The sequence below is a fragment of the Kryptolebias marmoratus genome, linkage group LG22 (genome assembly GCF_001649575.2).
Source record: "Kryptolebias marmoratus isolate JLee-2015 linkage group LG22, ASM164957v2, whole genome shotgun sequence".
Lineage (NCBI taxonomy): Eukaryota > Metazoa > Chordata > Actinopteri > Cyprinodontiformes > Rivulidae > Kryptolebias > Kryptolebias marmoratus.
Window position 1 is genome coordinate 15,117,601 of NC_051451.1, and position 17,910 is coordinate 15,135,510.

General features: G+C 41.5%; 1 protein-coding gene across 4 annotated transcripts in view; it reads left to right on the forward strand.

Moving 5' to 3' along the window:
• zmiz1a (zinc finger, MIZ-type containing 1a) overlaps positions 1 to 17,910 on the forward strand; it is a 100,169-nt gene that overhangs the window by 50,679 nt on the left and 31,580 nt on the right. The window contains exon 1 of one of the 4 annotated variants that reach the window (XM_037973527.1): positions 16,424 to 16,536. The exons of the other annotated variants lie outside the window; for them this stretch is intronic. The gene's annotated coding sequence lies outside the window, so the exon portion shown is untranslated. Of the gene's footprint in view, positions 1 to 16,423; positions 16,537 to 17,910 lie in introns of those variants that run through there. 4 annotated transcript variants of the gene reach the window in all.

The following is a 17,910-nucleotide window of genomic DNA, read 5'->3' on the forward strand; positions in this document are numbered from 1 at the left end:
CCCCCCCCCCCCCCCGCTCTCGGTGTGCGTATCGACCAGACTCTGGAATGGAGAAACGCCTGCCCAGCACACACAAAAATCAATGGCTGCTGTTTTCTTCCCTCCAACGGCCTCCTGTTATCTGCAATGAATACAAAGCACATATTGTAGCACACAAGACACTCACGCTCATTCACCTCATTTTTATGTCTCCTCACTGGTTCACCACAGTGGCAGGGGTCACATACAAACCCACAGGATACTTGGGGGTAAATCACTTCTCAGTTGCACTTCATTGAAGGAAGAATGGCTCTTGATTTGCACGGCTGTGTTTGCCATCTCGTCCTCTGTCTCTTAACGCGCCTTGAGTGAGACCGCCGCAGCTGCACCTTTCACCGGATGGTAAAGTTTATTATTTCTCTGTATAAACTCTGTTCTGCGAGCACATCAAACAAGGCAGCAGAGAGTCTGATTGAAATGTCGTTTGTCTTCCGTTGTGTTGAGCAGCATTAGCAAAGTGGCCCACAAGTGTTTACTTAGCCAACGGGGCAGTTCATTTTAGGGATAAGATCAGACCTATTTTCACCACATGTTCCTCCCTCTATCTGTCCCTTTTTTCCCCTTTAACTGTCCCAAACTCTGTCTTCCTCGCTGTCTGTGTCCCCGTCAGGGATTAAAGGTGGTGGGAGGGGGAGAAGGGGGAGGTGGCAGATTAGCGCCGGCCGTCCAGCACGTCCGTCTGTCTGCTGTCAGAAAATAGAATTCATTTGTGTGATCCAGATGCTTACGCTCAGCTCTGTGTGTGTGTGTGTGTTGACGCTCAGTCAGAGGAGAGGATTGGCCGTTGGGTTGGGGGGCAAGGAGGAAGGGGAGGATAAGGGTGTGTTTGATGGTGTAGGGTGGAGGTGCAGGCAAGCTCACATCCGCTATGCAGCTTTTGTACTCACATCAAAGAAAACAGCCATGACCTGATGACAGCGTGCACTGTTTAACCACCATGACACGGTACAGTATAAACAGAAATGAGAGCTGACACATGTACAGAGGACTTAGGTCCTGTTCACACCATATATGGTCACAGGAAACCATTTATCATTTTATTATTTAAAGATGTCCCGTGTGTGCACCTAAATCAACTTTCTGATTAGAGCTTTAAAATCAAACTTTACGAATAAATAGTGAGGTTCAGGATTATTTGTTTGTTTTTAGCAGCCTTTTTATTGACTGAAAACAATTTAATCGTTTGTATTCAAAGCTAACTAATTGCTTTCATAGACCTACTACTGGTTCAAATTATTTATTCTGAAACACGCTTATAATCTAATTTCCAGACAGTAGTTAAAGTATACTCATTGTTTCCCTTGTGGAGGGAAGGCGGAGAGCGCGGGTGGGGGCTGTGCAGGCAGTATTAAGGTTACAGCTCAGGGGAGTTGGGCGAGCTAATGTGGCTGGCTTCTTCATTGATGAATGGACCGTAGTGGAGATCTCGTGGAGGGCTTCAGAGCAGGATACGGAGGGAGGTCTGTGGGGTCCCAGAAGGAAGTACGGCTGGAGTCTGAGAGGGGGACCTGCCATTAATCAAACTCCTTCCACCTGCCATCTCTCCTCTCTGTCTCCTGTCCTTTCTTTATCCTACCTCTTTTGACCCCCCTCCCATTTCTGTGTAACAGTTTTTACTTGTTCCATCCCTCTCTTGTTAGCAGCCTTTGGTATGCACCAGTCTCCCTCTCAAACATCACTTTGCAATGTGCTTAATGCTATTACAAGCCAGTAGCTCAGGCAGTGTGCTCTCAAAAAAAGAAGAGATGGACTCACGCCGGGGTTAAACACGACTTAGTTTCCTTAATTCACTTAAACTCACAAGCTTCTGCTCCCTGCACACTAGCCTCTTAACTTCCTGGTCGGCAGAGCCCTCTAATGCCCGCCTGAGACTTCTATAATGTAAAGCGTTGCTCGTTTTGTCGCTCTGAGGTCAGTAAGAACATTACGAGGTGCTCTGGCCATGTCAGAAGTCTTAGCAGGTGCTTGTATGTGTTTTATTTGCTCACTGTTATTTCTCTCGGCGTCTGGATCAAGTGGGATGATCTCTGTGGGGTAGTGCCATACTTCCTGGGACTTTTGAGAATCGTGGTCCTCAGTATGTCATGTGGAAAGATAACTTGATGAGATTCAGTCACCCTCCCAAAATCCTTCTTTCTAATAAGAAAATGATGAGCACAGTGTAACTCCTACACCAGCAGCTAATTTTGTTGAACTTCTTTTAATTGCTTCTTTTATAGAGCCACTGATTTGGGCAACTAATTGTAGCAAGAGAGAAATTAAACATCTACATCTGTCACTTATCACACCTTTTTTCTCAGTTTATAATTTTTTTTCTTATATCTGAAATGAGCAAAATGTTTCCCAGAGCCCTGTTTACTCCTTTCCAGTTGTTGATACCAAACGCCACCTGCGTTGGTTTCGCCACCTCGGCCTCTCCCACTTCTCACCTCTATTCTTGCATCACCTGGGATCATCAGTAAACAGGCTTTTCACTGGATTTGATGGAATGCCGTGTTTTGATCTGTTTGGATGTGTGTGTGTTCGGGTGGGGCGTTTGCACCTTCAAATGCGGTTGCGTGCTCTGCAGGTGGCAGTGGACAATAGAGTTACAGACAAAGGCAGACTCTCAAGTTTACATGGAAAAGTGTGCAATAGATGGCAAATGTTGCCATCGTGCTTTTTCTTTTCTTTTTTTTTTTTTCTTTTTTCTTTTTTTGACAGGTGCCTGGAGCTCAAACACTGTTTCCTGCCACGCTGTATATCAAACCTGAACACGTGTGTGAAGAAAACTCCATCACCGGAGCGCTTTGGAGCCTCCGTAGAGATATCCTCCTCATCAAAACACTGCCATTATTGTATACATATGGAACTACACGTCTACAACCCCCACCCTGTATTTGATCTGGTGTTTTCAAGAGCATCACTGACTGCGTACCCTTTGAGGATCAAACACGAGATGTACTTCACAGCAGGTGATAAAATAAGGTGATATGGGGATGTTTCCGTAGATGCTGATTAGATATGCTTAAACATATACAATAACACACACGGCAAGTTATCTCCACCTCATTGCACTTCAAACAGCGGAGAGGTGACGAGTGATACTACCTCCCAAACACAGAAACAGCTAAAGGCACTAAGGCGCTTCTGCAGGAGTGCTGGAATCCACTCTAGTGGTGACGTTTTTAGTTTATTAAAAGACTAAACCTCAATCAGCACTTGTGGTCATCAGTTAATCACTTAGCTCATTTTTCTCGAAAAAATGTCAAACATTCAAAGGTCACTGGATGGTGAGAATTTGCTGCTTTGTGCTAAACTGATTTTTTTTTTAAAGCGGTGGCGATTTTATTGTAAAATTTTAAACTATTTGAATGAATCAAAAAAGTTGGGCAGAATGCTGCACAGCTTTTAAATGTCAGCTCTGGTCATTCTAATCACACCTTTTAAAATGCTTTGGGTTTTCTTGTTGTTATAGAGCTGATAGTCTGACAACTATATTAGTACCATTTTCTCACTTCTTTAGAAAAAAACAAAACATTGCTTTGCTAAGGTCGAGACAGAAAGAGTGCCCTCTAGGACTTATTTAAATGCGTCAATTCTTATTAGTCACATAATGCTAGCTGGAAGAAACACATTTAACCAATTTTATCTTGACATTTTTCTTTTGCTTCTTTACTTTAAAAGAAGTGGTTGAAATTTATCACTGACTGGGAAAACTGACTGTAAAAGTCATAATAATAAACTCAGCACTGCAAGTTTTGTGAAATAGAAAGTGTTATAAAATGTTTAAAAACCTGAGGAATTCAAAAGAATAAAATATTTTTTAAAAGTTATGTGTTATGGGGTTCAAATGCATATTTAGTGGCCTGTATTCTGGCTCTGCAGCATAAAATGTCATCCAATGTTACTTGTAGAATTGTGAAGATTTCATCCATATTAAAAGATGCAAGTTACCTAATAACTTGGCTGAAGGAAGCTTTTCTTTCCATTTTATAACTCTTAGCTGTGGAATTTGTCATTCTTTTTGGTTTCTAACTTGGATGGACATGCGGTACATCTTGTGGGACAATCCCAAATACAGTATATTACAAAGTAGATGCAAGAGATTATACTAATACCTTCAGCAAAAGAGTAACAATTTTAAATATTGACCACCAAAATGTATGTATTTTATTTTGACCAGACGAAAAACAAATCATTGCTGGTTCTTGGCTGCATCAACAACACACAGGGTTCATGTTGGTCTAAAATAGTCCTTTTATTTACACCAGGAAGGCAATGCATCACCGTGAAATCAATAAAAGTCATTTGTGAGCAAAGTTAAAAAGAATCAGTTGAGCCTTTCAACTTAAATTGGTGTCTTAATCTTGCTTTCAGTTTTTATTAACACTGTTAATAATAATAAGAAAATATCTACAGAGAAACAGTTGACAGGTTGATCAGCATTAAAAGTAATTAATTTTACTGACCAAAACTCTTGCCGAGCTTAGAAGCCCTGCTGATAGGATATGCTCCCTAAGTGAGGAAAGCTGCCCTTCTTTCCTCATTGTGTTGTTAAAATCAGACTGACTTCATTAATAGTCTGATCTGGATGTAATTAAGAGTGAGCAGAGGGTGGGTTGGCTGGAAGGGAGAAGAAAAGCAGAGAGAAGTTTCTCTGCTTTTTTTCTCACCCTGTTGCCTGTGTGGACGAGTCGGAGAGGGAAAACTCCAGACAGAATCAAGTAAAAGTCAACAAAGAGGGACCCTCAATTTATTTTCCTGCAACAGCTTTTTTTTGAGACAAAAAAAATAGCAAAGACGGTAAACAGTGCGTGAGAAGTTTTGGTTAATTTGTGAGTGATTATAGCCTGCTTGTCTGCCTCTTTGTTTTGTGTGTGCGGATCATCTGAAACACCCCACTTGCACCAGTTTCTTTCTGTCCACGTGTTTACTCGGCACTGGGTGGAAAACATAAATTGGAGACAGAGCGTTCCCCGTCTGAGCAGCTTGGAATAGGGTTTGGACTCGGAAAGCTGGCTTTCCTCTCAGGAAGTGTTGTTCCTCACCACTCTCCATAAACACTGGAAAAGAGACCCAAAGAAAATGTCCCAGACTCACTATTTCCACTGTAAACGTACTGACATACACATATTATACTGCCCCCCTTCCTCTGTTTCTCTCACATGTTTCTCTTCTCTTTCTCGGGTCGAAGGCTGTACATTACAAGTATGGCAGATGGTAAGATCAACAAAGCCAAGTCTGGACGTAGGTAGATCAGCTGCTTTAGCTTTCAATTTTCTGTTATGTTACTTATTTGCCAATTCAAAGTACTTCTCTGGATATATCTTTTACTTATGCACGGAGGCAGACTTTCAAGGCTTATGCAAAGTTCTTTAAGTCCAAAGTTCTTTGTTATGAAACATTTTTTTTTTTTTAGAAATCTTAAAGAAGCTCATAAAAAAGCTAAAGATCAAGATTTCCTTGTTTAAATTGAACCCCTGGGTGGAAATACCATTGTTTCAGCTGAATTACATCTCAGAGCTGTGTAGAAGTTACTCTTTGGTTCTAACAAGTAGCTGGACAGTAGTTCCTCTTGCGTGCAGTTCAGGTTAATACACTTGAGAGGGAAGGGAGGTGGTGGTGGGTTCTCGTTCTATAAATTTGAGTTGTCATGGCATTTTTATCTTATACTGGGGTGTTATTCTGAGTGAATATTATCACCATGCGCTCAAAACCCTAAAACGAGACGTAAAATGTTTGCGGTTTGTTATTGCCGCAGCTTAGATGTGACAACTGGGAGCAGGACTCTGTAATGTATCTCAGACGAGTTCTGTTCTGCAACGTTATTGTAGTTTTTCTTATCGGCAAAGTCTTACAACTACACATGGATCTCTATTTACCCTAAAGATTACAGCAAATTTGCCATGTTTGATGTGCTTTACTGCACAAACAACTACCTTTTGCTGCTAATCTCTGCGCTGTGGTAAAAGGAACCGAGCTTACTTTAGCATTCTTACCTTTGTGTGCATCAGTCTGTAGCGAAGACTGCATGCAGAGTGAAGGAGTGTTGGGGAGACAGAGGTTAGAAACCTCCTTTTTTTATTACATTTCCTCGGCAGAAAAAGGAGGCAAGACGGACACTCCATATCTCCCCACTGCACTAGAAAACTCATCTAAATGGAAAACACATTGTCTTCATTATTTTGCGAGCTGAAAGAACGGGGTTGTCATGGTAACAGCCATCTGAGTGAGCTCAAGCGGGCGGCCAAGGGGTTGTTTTAGGGCCAGAGGAATGGAGAGAGAAAAGAGGAGGAGGAGGAGGAGGAGGAGGAGGAAGAGGGGGTAGGAAGAAGGAGTCTGGAGAGGAGGGGGTAGGCTGGTGGGAGGGGAGGAGAGGGGCTGAGATGGAGGGAAGACAATAAAAATGAAAAAAAAAAAATTGTGGGGTAAAAGAGAGACAGAAAAGAGATGGAGAGAAGATGAGAGGAAAGTTCTTTTTCCACCCGAGCCAGGCAGAGCAAATGGCCAGTTAGTGGTTCTCAGAGAGCAGTTCAGAGGCCCTTATTAATTTCAAGGGGCAGAAAGATGGTAGATTTACCATCTCAGGAAATCTCCTCCAACTGTGCTTCACCGCAGCCACGGTGGTGCGAGCCTCTGTGCTTTAGCCCGCAAATGCATCAGAGTACATGTTATGGCAGAGGACGAGCGTTCTTTGTTGAGTGGGTACTTTTGGTAAAGGGTCTAACAAACTCTGCTGCGATCTCCAGCTGCCTCTGCTCAGCTCCGGCACTGATCGACAACCTGCCTGCTTCCGTCTTTATTAGGTGCTTGCGCCCTGGCAACAGCAAGCCCAACAATAACACACTTAATCAAATATTTAGCCCTTTCCGAATTGACGACATGCACCCAGGACGTGGCAAATAAAACCAAGTGCCAGGGCGGTGTTTAATCCTGCCCTTCTCCTCTTCAACTTCATTTCACACTTTTTCTCGAAATGATAGATGGATTTCCACCATGCTGCTGTCAGTTTAACATCAACAAGGATTATGGTTGTTGTCACAGAGAAAAAGAACTAAGATGATTGTTTATTTAAGTTGCCTTCTGCGTTTCTGTTATATATCGCCAGTGGCGTTGATGTGACTGAGAGCCCTGACAGAACATCATTATGGCAGCCATCAGGCGATTAGGAAAATTAAAGTAATTGCTTAAGTCTTTATCGTGTAAGTACTTCCCCTGGAGTGTTTAGCGTAGTTTTAACACCCATTAGGATTTGACATCCAACCTCGTGTGTCTTCAGAGGAGTCGTGGGATTATCATTGATATTTGGGGTTTGAAGATTAAGTGAAACTGAGAAACCAAAGTACTTGCAGATTAGATTTATTTTCTGCAATTAAAACCAGCAAAGTTCTGTGAAAACCGTGCTCCAGAGGTATCTGCAGTGCATTGCACAATGTTAGTCTGCAGCGTTTCCCTGCAGCCGAATAAGGGGAAGTATTTTCTTAAGGAGAACATCCAGATCTGCTGAAGGTAAACATGAAAAAGCTGTCAGATTTTTTTTTTTTCTTTCTTTGCTTTTCTACCACCGTTTTTCTGCAGATGTGAAACCGTGATCAATGAAAGCACGGATGCTGTGGCTTTTGATTGACCAGCATTTAGGGTAAGAGATGTCCTGCTGCTGCGTTCTGCCCGGCCGACTGACCGGCCAGCTGTGTGGCCGCCTGTAGGTCTTAGTGATTCATGTCACACTGTAATTGGTTTACCTGCTCCCTGTGTGTCTGCGCTCTGAGAGGACCAAAACAAATTACCCAAGGATGACCTCTCACCGTCTCCCTCCTGCTCTGCAACCACTCCCCCCCCCTCCTATCTCCCTCTGCTTGTCTCACCCTCCGCCTCCTGCTACACGCAATATGTTGCGTGACTGTCATTTCTCCCATTCTCCTCGTCTCAGGTTCGCCCCGCCCTCCTTCTGCACACCTCAGATCTCTCAAGCTGAGCCACACTATAGTAATATTTGATAGTAAAAGCAAACTGCGGCACGCTCGCACACATTAAAGCCTCCTGAGGTTCCCGAACGTGTGCGCCGATGTCTGACTGCTGTGTCAAACATCACCGTGACACGTTACGCACACATGCATGCATAAAGATAAGCTGATAAAATGGACGTGGGATCACAAAAATAAATACTTACACGCTATTGGAGTGCTTTCAAGAGTGTTTTGTAAAAGCTGCAGTGAAGCACATTAGCCTTTCTGTGCTGTTTTTTATTTTTTGTTTTTTTTTTGTTTTGTGCTTGCTGTGCCAGATAATACCGGTGCGGTTTGTTCCTTCGGTGAATAAATCTGTTGCTCTGTGTACACCATTAGGCTGTTTTCTTTTCACAGCAAGCAGATGTTTTGTCTTCTTTGCCACTCATACTCTTGCTCTCACACAGTGGTGAATAAAAACTCAGCGGAGCAAGATGAATGAGTGCAGCATTCTCCCGTGTACCTGCGTAGGAAGGTCTCTCAAAGGTTACCATGCTGTTTCTGTTAAAATCTCCTGTCAATGGGTTTTCAGGAGCCTAAAATCATGATTTGTTTGTGTTTGTTGCATCGCTGGCTACTCAGTCCGCTTTGATATAGCAGGATCTAGTGAATGAACTATCAAACATCAGTTTAGTCCCGCATTTCGTAAGAAAAACTTTATGTCCTCTGCTCAAAAAGTCGGCTCAGAAAATTTAGTGATTTAGGATATGGGCTTCTCTTCCTTGTGTTGGTGCTATATGTGGTCCGTCAGCTTCATTCTGCTGTGAAAAAGACAAAAGTCGATGTGAACTAGAAGCACTCAGGGAGCCCAAACCTCCGCCAGGGCCATAGCGTCGTTCAAAAATAGTCCGATGCAGATCATGATTTCAGTCGCAATCCAAAATTTTATCAGTTGTTTCTTGTTACAAGCCTGACTTCTCCTGAAAATTTTATCAAAATACTTTCATTAGTTTTTTTTAGTAATCTTGCAAAAAGCAAACAAACCACCTAACACTGCTGAAAACATAACCGTGGATAATAGGTACCTGCTTTGTATTTCAGTAAAGCTAAGCCATTGTTGTGTTTCTTGCTTCTTCCTATTAAAACATAAAATGTGGTATTTTCTAAGATTTGAATTTTTGGATGAAGTGCTTCAAAACAGCTTGAAACTGTAATCTTTATTTTCATTTTGTATGCATTTCTTCAAAAACAATGCACTCACATTGTTCATATTTCAATAAAAGAAGGCTACTATACGATGCAAAACATTCTTTAAGATAAGTGCTGTATTTTTTTATTTGTCACCCATCTGTAGATAATATCACAAAACATAAAACATGTACATATATGCACTGTTAGAACGATTTAACGGTGCTGAAAGGGCTTGCAAAGTGTTTTGAATTTTGGGAAATTGTAAAAATCCTTGGATAATTATACAAAATATTTAGTTTTTGTAATTAAAACAGAAGTAATGTATCATAGAAAAATATAATTCTATTAGAATATATATATATTTACTCATATGATGACATAATAACTCAAATTATTTATTTGGTGAAATGAATAAGTAAACCAGTCTTAGTTGGGATATAATTGCCATCATCTTACTTTAGAAACTGATTTTTAAATGAAGTTAAAAAGTATGTTCTTCTGTACGAGTGTCAAACAAAACAACAAATCTTTCTGTGATCAGATGTTTGCATTTGAACTCGTTTTATTGACAGTTATTTGTCAAAAACTACTGTTGAATTGTTTGTTGTAATAATATTTTTTCCATCTGTTTGACATTTCTCTTACCTGTCAAGTGATAAAACATCCAAAGACTTCATTCATGTCATTTTATTGCTGCCATGTGTTGTTGATCAGTATTGTGATAACTGAAGAAGTTGGGTCATGATTGTTTTCCGTCACCTCTAAAACCTTTAAGAAATTCATCTTTGCTCAGCTGTCTAATAACCTTTTAGCTGCCTGTCCTTGAAGAAAACGGCATGTTTTTGTGTGTTATTTCACACTGTTTTTGACATGATTTTTAATTGGAAATGAGTAAGAGCAGCCTTTTTATGTTTAATTAGATTTGTCCAATAAAAGATCAGCGGGAGGAAAAGAGGAGCTGCTGCATCGTGGAACGTTTGCTCTCATCAAGTGCTACGCAGTCGTGCTGGTTGCCTTTTTTTTTTTTATATAAGAAATGTGTTTTTAGTGTCAAAGACAAGGAGAGTAGAGGGCAGGCTGGCACAGATATATTTTTGCTCTCCCTAATGACACCAATACCATTTCATGGCTTAGTGAGCAGATTGAATCACACTCTGTCTTTGTAAGTCTCACTCTCTGCCCCCTGTCTCTCTGTTTCTCTTTGCTGCACTCACTTCATCTCTCTGTCCTCTCACCAAGTATCACGCGCGCGCTCATATGCCACCGTCCGTCAGTGGGCTACACTCGCCCCTGGTGGATGTTGTTTAATTGCATGTGGGTCAGCAGTTTGTCAGTGCTGAAACCGAAGGACATGGAATTTGTCAGTTTACCCGTTCAGCAGCCACAGGGGGCGGTGTGTGAGCTAACAGCTCTGCTGGAGTCGGGCCCATAAGGTTAGCTTTACACAAGCCTGTCAGACTGCCCTGTCAATCACAGTCCTCTCCTCTGATATACTATCATCTCTTCTCACGTAGTCTCCAACTGAATAAGACTGATGAGATTCCATTTAATAAACCTTCTGAGGCGTGCTGAGACGGCTCGTCGTGTTGGGTTGTCGTCTTGAAAAAAAAACAGCCCTGTGTTCTCACGTACTAAATCTTGTGCATCGCAAGCGATAGAAATCTTGCCTTTCACGACAGCGGAAAATCGTATGTGGCACAGGACATACAATCCTCCCCAGCTGGTATTTATAGTCTTCAGCAACTGGAACGTTCTGTGGAGTAAGGAGTTCATTCATTCATCATGTGATGCTCAAGCTTTATTCTGCTCACAGATGACCTGATTTTCTGTCTCATGGCGAGATTATATATATATGGCTCCTCCCTCATAGTTCATGCGAAACAGTAAAAACAAAGACATGGTCACCTACATGAGAGCACAAACAAATCACAATACTGCTGTCTGGGTAGTTGGGATTCCAAGTTGCACTAGGACAAAATATGTGCGGGTTTATTACTTTGTCCAAATACTGCCCATGTGTACATTTTAAGCATGGACACTCTTAGAATCTGGTGGGCGGTAGGTGTTGTGGCAAAAAAAAGCACCCTGACTCCAAAAGCACCATTAGGAGACAACTTGGCATGCCACTACCAGTAGCGGGTGTAAAAACAAATAAAAATAAAAGTTGAATACAGCCATTCTAACTCGACTTTAAATATTGCCCATCCCTACCAAAACAAAGACGCTAACACAAAGTTTAGACAAAGTACACTTGTATCGTGGTGAACTTTTACAGTTGTTTTACTGACTCAATTAGCTTCATGAAGAAAGGATCCAACTAATCTGTATTTAGGTGGTAAAAATGTACCCAAGCTGCCTACATGACTCATTTACCCAATCGAACCCTAGCTTTCTTCCACAAAAGCAACAGTCTGTCAACGTAGTTGACTTGATGTTGCTACGGTTGCTGGTTTTTGGTTGCATGTATTCCTTGTAAATGATTTATCTTAAATCCTTCAAAAGCCTTTAGGATTTAAAACCATAATGGCAACATGCTGATAACTCATCATCTCAGTCATTTGTTTCTCTCAAATTTTGAAGAAACTTTCTTGAATATAAAAGTTGTGTTAAAATTATTGCATTTTTTCCACACACCTTTGTGTTATTGGTTTTAAACGAAGTGGGGGAAAAAAAGCTACTTCGCGCTTGCTTTTTGTTATTAAAAAAAATGCAGATTTGGAGGCATCAGCTTCAAGCAGCACAAAACACTCAAAGTGTATCTTGATCACAATGTCAATGTATGCAATCTCAATAACTGCAATAAATCATATTCTATTATATTCCAAGGGCCAAACATTCATATTTTGTATCTTTAATAGTTTTGGACAATCAGATGACCTCTCCCTATCACAGATGCCCACACTCAGTTTAGATGGCCAGGATGATAATGTAAACACAGAATGTTGTGAAGGCAAAAGAAAAAAGAGAAATATTGGTTCACCTAAGATTCAACAATAATATCCCAATAAGACATTTTGTAAATAGTGTGTAATCATCATGGATCTTGAGCTTTTCCTTAAAGCTTGAGTAAGTAGGATGTGGTGTCATCTAGACGCCAAAGTATCAAACTGCAACCAACTGAAACTCGTTAGACTGTCGGATGAAAAAACGGTGTCTAAAACGAGCTTAAAAAGCTTTTTTTTTCGGCCACTGTTTGCTTTGTGTGTTTTGGGCTACTGGAGAAACATGATGTTGCAACATGGTGCGCTGCAAAGGGAAGGACCTGCACCTTTTTATAAATGGTAAATGAGACAATGGATTATAATGATGATGTAATAAAAACACAGTAATTCTTATATTTAATGGCTTGCAGCCCTAATATACTATGTGTGCTCTACTTAACTTAACCTTCCAATGCACTGCCCTGATAAAGTTTATAATATTACAGTGTTTCAATATTATGCATTTTCATTCTGAATGAGCCGAATCAGCTGAGATCCTTTCACTTTTTCCTGATCTCACACATTGAGTGTTGAAATAATCGTCTGTTCCCAGGAGGCGTATCTCATGGTGCATACCTGCAATACTCCACAACCGACGCTCCATATTTATAGACGGCAACAGAACGGCTCGTATATCCCCACATCACAGCTGTTTGCATTGCAGTGTTGGGTGTCACATAGCTGCCCGCTGCTCCTGTGGTTGTCACATTAAAACAGAAGATAAACAAACTGCACTATTTAGGGCTATTCATTTATTTATTTATTTATTTTTCGTACCCCGCCCCTGGGATAAGTCATTTCACATTTTTATTGAGGCTGGTGGTTGTGGTGTTGTGCAGAGGGTTGAGTTTTATAAAGCCCAGAGGGAGCAATATGACTAATAGTTGGCTTTGCTCGGAGGGAAAAGAAGAGCAGGAAAGATTAGTGGAGGAGAGGATTAACAGAGTCTACAAAATAAGTCACAATAAAAAAATACAGACTAAGGTATGACGGCGAAAGTAGGTTTGGAGACTATGAAGATGAGGTGGCTGTGGACAGAGAGAAGCGGACTTGGGGAAAATAAAAGGTAAAAAAGGGAGCACCTGGCTGTTGGAGTTTGCTAATAGAGATAATAGAGATGGCTGATGGCTTTTTGCAGACATACTTAAAGCAGTGAATGTGGGAGGGAAGGAGAGACTGAGGCCGGCACAGCTGAGTGGTGTTGATTGGCCTGTTTGAAAACACATGAACTGCAGACGGTGAGGGAGAGCAGCCCCTGCGCGCTGGGATAAAGTGTCGCTCTGTGCCGTGCCACGCTTCAGCCCAAACCACATTAGAGCAAATGAATCCATTCCACCTCCTGTTATGGCAGCTCCCACTCGGGGCCCCGGGAAGGAGGAGGAGGAGGGGAGTAGAAAGGAGGGGAGCAAGAGTGGCAGGAGGGTTGAGATGTGAGGGATGAGGAGAGGAAAATGATAGAACAGAAAATGGAAGGTGGTGTAAGAGACGTCGCATGCTGGGTGGCTCTAATGATGTCTGAGGGCTATGGAAGAGGAGAGCAAAAAGCACATATAGCAGTGTGGGGGGTGGGGAGGGGAATCTGTGGTCGTATAACTGAAGATGATGAGGAGAGAGGATTCTCTGCTGTGTCCAGAGAGCAGAAATGATAGTTTCTCTCTTTTTCTTAATGAAGCTGATCTCCGGCCAAACTTTGCTGCAATTGCTTTTTCATGTTGTTCAGCAGTATCGTCTCCACTTTATGGTCTGCAAAGCCTGAGCTTTTAAAGACGGAGCATTAAAACATCACCTCTTCCATTTTTCTGTGTAATAATATCTTATTATGAGCTGAAAGTCTCTCCTGTATGGAATAAAGTTCCTCCCTCAAGGCCCTTTTTGAAATCCATTCAAACCACAACTTTAAAAAATTTAATCAACAAGTCCAAGATAACAGCTACGGTATGTTAGCCTTGAAACGCAGCGCTCACGTGTTTCTGCAGGACATGTCGTTGTTAATGGGGTGAATTTGTTTTCATTGTCAAAACAACTGTACTTACGGAATCAAACTAAGTATAAAGGCATGTTACCTTTATATTTTAATTTTCATAACTAAGAAACAAAAAGAGCTTCCTTTTACAATTCTACAGTGTAAGTATCTTCATGCTTTTTTTTTTCAAAACATAATTATGATTAAATACTCAAAAAGTAATTTCAAATGATTAGCAAGACTGCATAAGTCTGGTTTCTATTCACTAGTGAAGCAAAATGAAACGTTATGATAAAAGGGGACCAGACACTATGAAATTAACTGGTTTAAAGCAAAGGAAAATTGGCCCAATTACTCAATAGAAGGTGACGACTTTGTTTCTTGTAATTTTAACTCATTTAGAAATTAAGTTTCTAATACTCAAAATAAAGCCTTGAAGAAAAAAAATAAAATGATGTAAACAGTCATGCAAGGAAAACAAAGAGAGCTCTTTGATAAGAATTACTTTAATCTCTAGGAATATCTGACATCTTATATCAGGTAGATCACCTGTCAGGTATGTGAGTTTACTTTATGCAGAATTAAATCAAAACAGCTGGTGAGTCAAATTGTTTAAACTTAGCCTGGGTGGACGCAAGCTAAAAACAAATTCCACCTCAAAATAATGTGTGCATTTTTTTTTTTTTCATGTGTTGATGTCTTTTTAAATATATCATTTTTGCAGTTTGTGTACATTTTATTTTTGCATGTGCAGCTTCTGAGCCTGGCTACAATCCTTGTTGACTTTAAAGATGTCATGTTATGATTTCGATTTATATTTCCCATTTTTAAAAAATATATTCTATTTTCAAGGTATTTAAACATGTTACAAAGGCCAAAGATCTACCTGAAAAGAAGTTTTTTTTTTGCCAGCAACAAAGAATCTGTTCCTAAACTGCTGGAAACCCTTTAGTTTAAGTAGCCATCTTTCTTCAGTTCTTATCTACCTCATCATGTACACATCATATACGCATCAATTTCACAATTAAGCTCTGCCATTGCTCCTGTTGTCGATCTACTCGTGCATGTGCAGAATAGCCACTGACTGACTGCAACCGTAGTGTGCATGTGCAAACATTTCCACTTCAGGTAGATTGTATTATTTCCCGTTAAACAAGGCCGGGAGTTTTGAAAAAAATAACAAAAAAAACTTCCACTCTGAGGCTTGGAATCCAATCGCTGTTGTTGTGTAGAGGAGCAGACGGAACGCAACAGAGTTGTTTTGATTCCACTTAAAAACGGTGTTCTGTAAACTGGTTGCAAAAGAAATGATCGAGATCACTTTGCACTTGTTTAAATAGCTAATTTCAATATGTAGTGATAACTGCTCGTGTCCCAACTTGCTTGTCTTGGTGCTGATAGCAACCGGCTTGGGTGTAACCCTCAGCGACAGAGCTCATTCTTAAAGCAGGCTGCACTCGACAAAGGTAGAAGTCATTTGTCTGAAATGAGAAATCACTCACGCTGCGAGTCATCCCAGACCAAGTGTGTGTTGCTGATAATAATGAGATAATTTCAACACTCGCTTTTTTTTGTTGTTTTCCTCTGTCTCCTTCCCTCATCGAGCCTGGTCCTTCTTGCCCTCCTCCTGCCATACTTCAGTGCCTTTCATATTACTGTGCTTTTGTTTCAGCGCGCTTATTTCTTGCCCCGCTTCCCCCTGCTTGTTTTGCTCAGAGAAGAGGGAGGGAGGGGAACAAAGACAGCAAGAAAAGGAGACAGACGCCTCCTTGGATGTTGGTATTACTTGTGGTTTGTTACCCTTCTCTGATTCATAGCTGCATCCTCCCACTGCTGTTTAAAAGGGGAAGTTGCAATGTGCACATCATAATTGGATGTGTAATCCTTTCCTTTGCACCTCTGGTGAGCAGTGCCGAGTGTTAGAAAGACAATAAAGACTTAACAGGTCTCTCTTTGTTGTTTGCATGCCGAAACAACAACCGAGTAAGCCTAAAAAGTCAGACAAAACAGTCTGTACAAATGCAACAAAACACAATTTCCAGCGCAGTTTTACACTTGATGAAAACAGAAGACGGAGATAAAACATTTGACTTTGCCTCCTATGATCAAATGGGAAGAGGTTTTGTTTCATTTTGACAGCAGACAAGGGTGAAGATGAAGAGTTCAGCTCTGTTTCCACTCAAGCATAATTTGTTACGCAACACATTTTCCCCCCTGAACAAGGGTGTGCCGCTGGAGTGTCTGTCTGCCCGAACAGTCAGCCCATCAGGTGGATTGACTTCTTATCTGAGTTACAATGCCCCGGTCGGCCACTTCCACCTCACTCTTTCTCCTCGCGGAACCCGAGGGCTTGTATTTGCATCGACTAACAAAGGCTCTTGGCATGTTTATGGGAGCGGAGGTGCACGCTGGATTGTGCAAAAAGAATAACAAGGTACGAGCAAAAGGAAGAAAACAAAATTTGTGTCAAAGACGCCGCTGTTACCAACCCTCCACCTCCTTCCTTGTTTTTCAGTGTTGGCTTCAATGTGTAGGGACAGCAGGAAGGGGAGTTGCAGGGGAAACAGTTAATCAATAGCCACAAGGTCAGACGGCCAGCGGCAGGCTGGAGTGTGCCCTGTTAGCGTTCTGTGAAGCAGCCTGGCTGCTGAATGGGATTTGTAGCACTTGTCAGGGCTTAAAGGAGCCCTTTCTGGACCACTTGTTCCAGGTGGAGTGTGTGAAAGAGACATGTTGGTTAGCAGCAGGAGAGGGAGACATCTGCTGGATGTTGGGAGACATAGCAGCACAGCGGAATTAGGCCACCCAAAGTTATGAACCTGTTATGCACAGTTAGTCTGGCTCTGTGCCCCGCTATATGCAAATGTGGCAGTTTAATTTTTGGTACTTTATAGAGCAAGGCATCTCTCTGTGTATAAGCTGATAAGTGATAAGTGGCTGACAACATTTACTCGAGAATTCCTCTTTATTCGTGTGCGCGGTGTGTTTGCTCATGTTTAAGACTTTAAGTGCACTCCAGGTAATTCTACTCTGGTAATGCTTAAAGCTGAGAGGATTAGTAATACAGCCTTATTTTCAAAGTGTTCCTTTGAAGTTTTACCTTTTTGCTTTTTATCAAAGGAATAGGATTCAAGCTTTTGGGTTTACATGCTCTTTAAATGAATGCATGCGTTAAAAAACAGAAAGATTGTGCATATATACAGCACTGAATCAAAGATAAGCACACCAGACTCACCGGCGAAGCACAGCGCTTCTGTTGTATTGGCTTTTTTTTTTTTTTTTTAAACTCTGTCTCTCTCAGCGGGGAATCTTGGGGGAGCCTTTATCAGCTCTGAGCAGCTTTCTGGAGCCCTGCCCCCACCCCCCACCTGTGGTTCCTCAGTTGGCCTTTTGTGTGGAGGAATGTGGGATGGACCGAGGCCGATGGAGATAAACTCCGAGGGATGGCGAAGGAAGGAGGCCTTGCTGGCAAAACCAGGACAATATCTATTAACCCGGAGTGAATCTATCCGTGTGAGACGTTGTAAGCGTGAAGCAGAGATTGTTCCTGTTGTTGCTGCTCGCTGCCGGATCTGAACAAAATATGCACAGACAGAAAGTGATGTTATAAAGCCGAACCTTATCTTTTCCTTTAAGATGTTGGCACAAAGTAATAGTGTATGTCACTTTGATAACCTTGAATATGACATATGCTTTTTTTTAAAAACTGAGATAACAGCTGTCCTTTCTTTGCTGCAGTGAGATTGTGCTTCCTCCGGCAGCAAAAGCAGCAAACTTTTCTGTGTTTCATTATGTTTCCGTTTGCTGC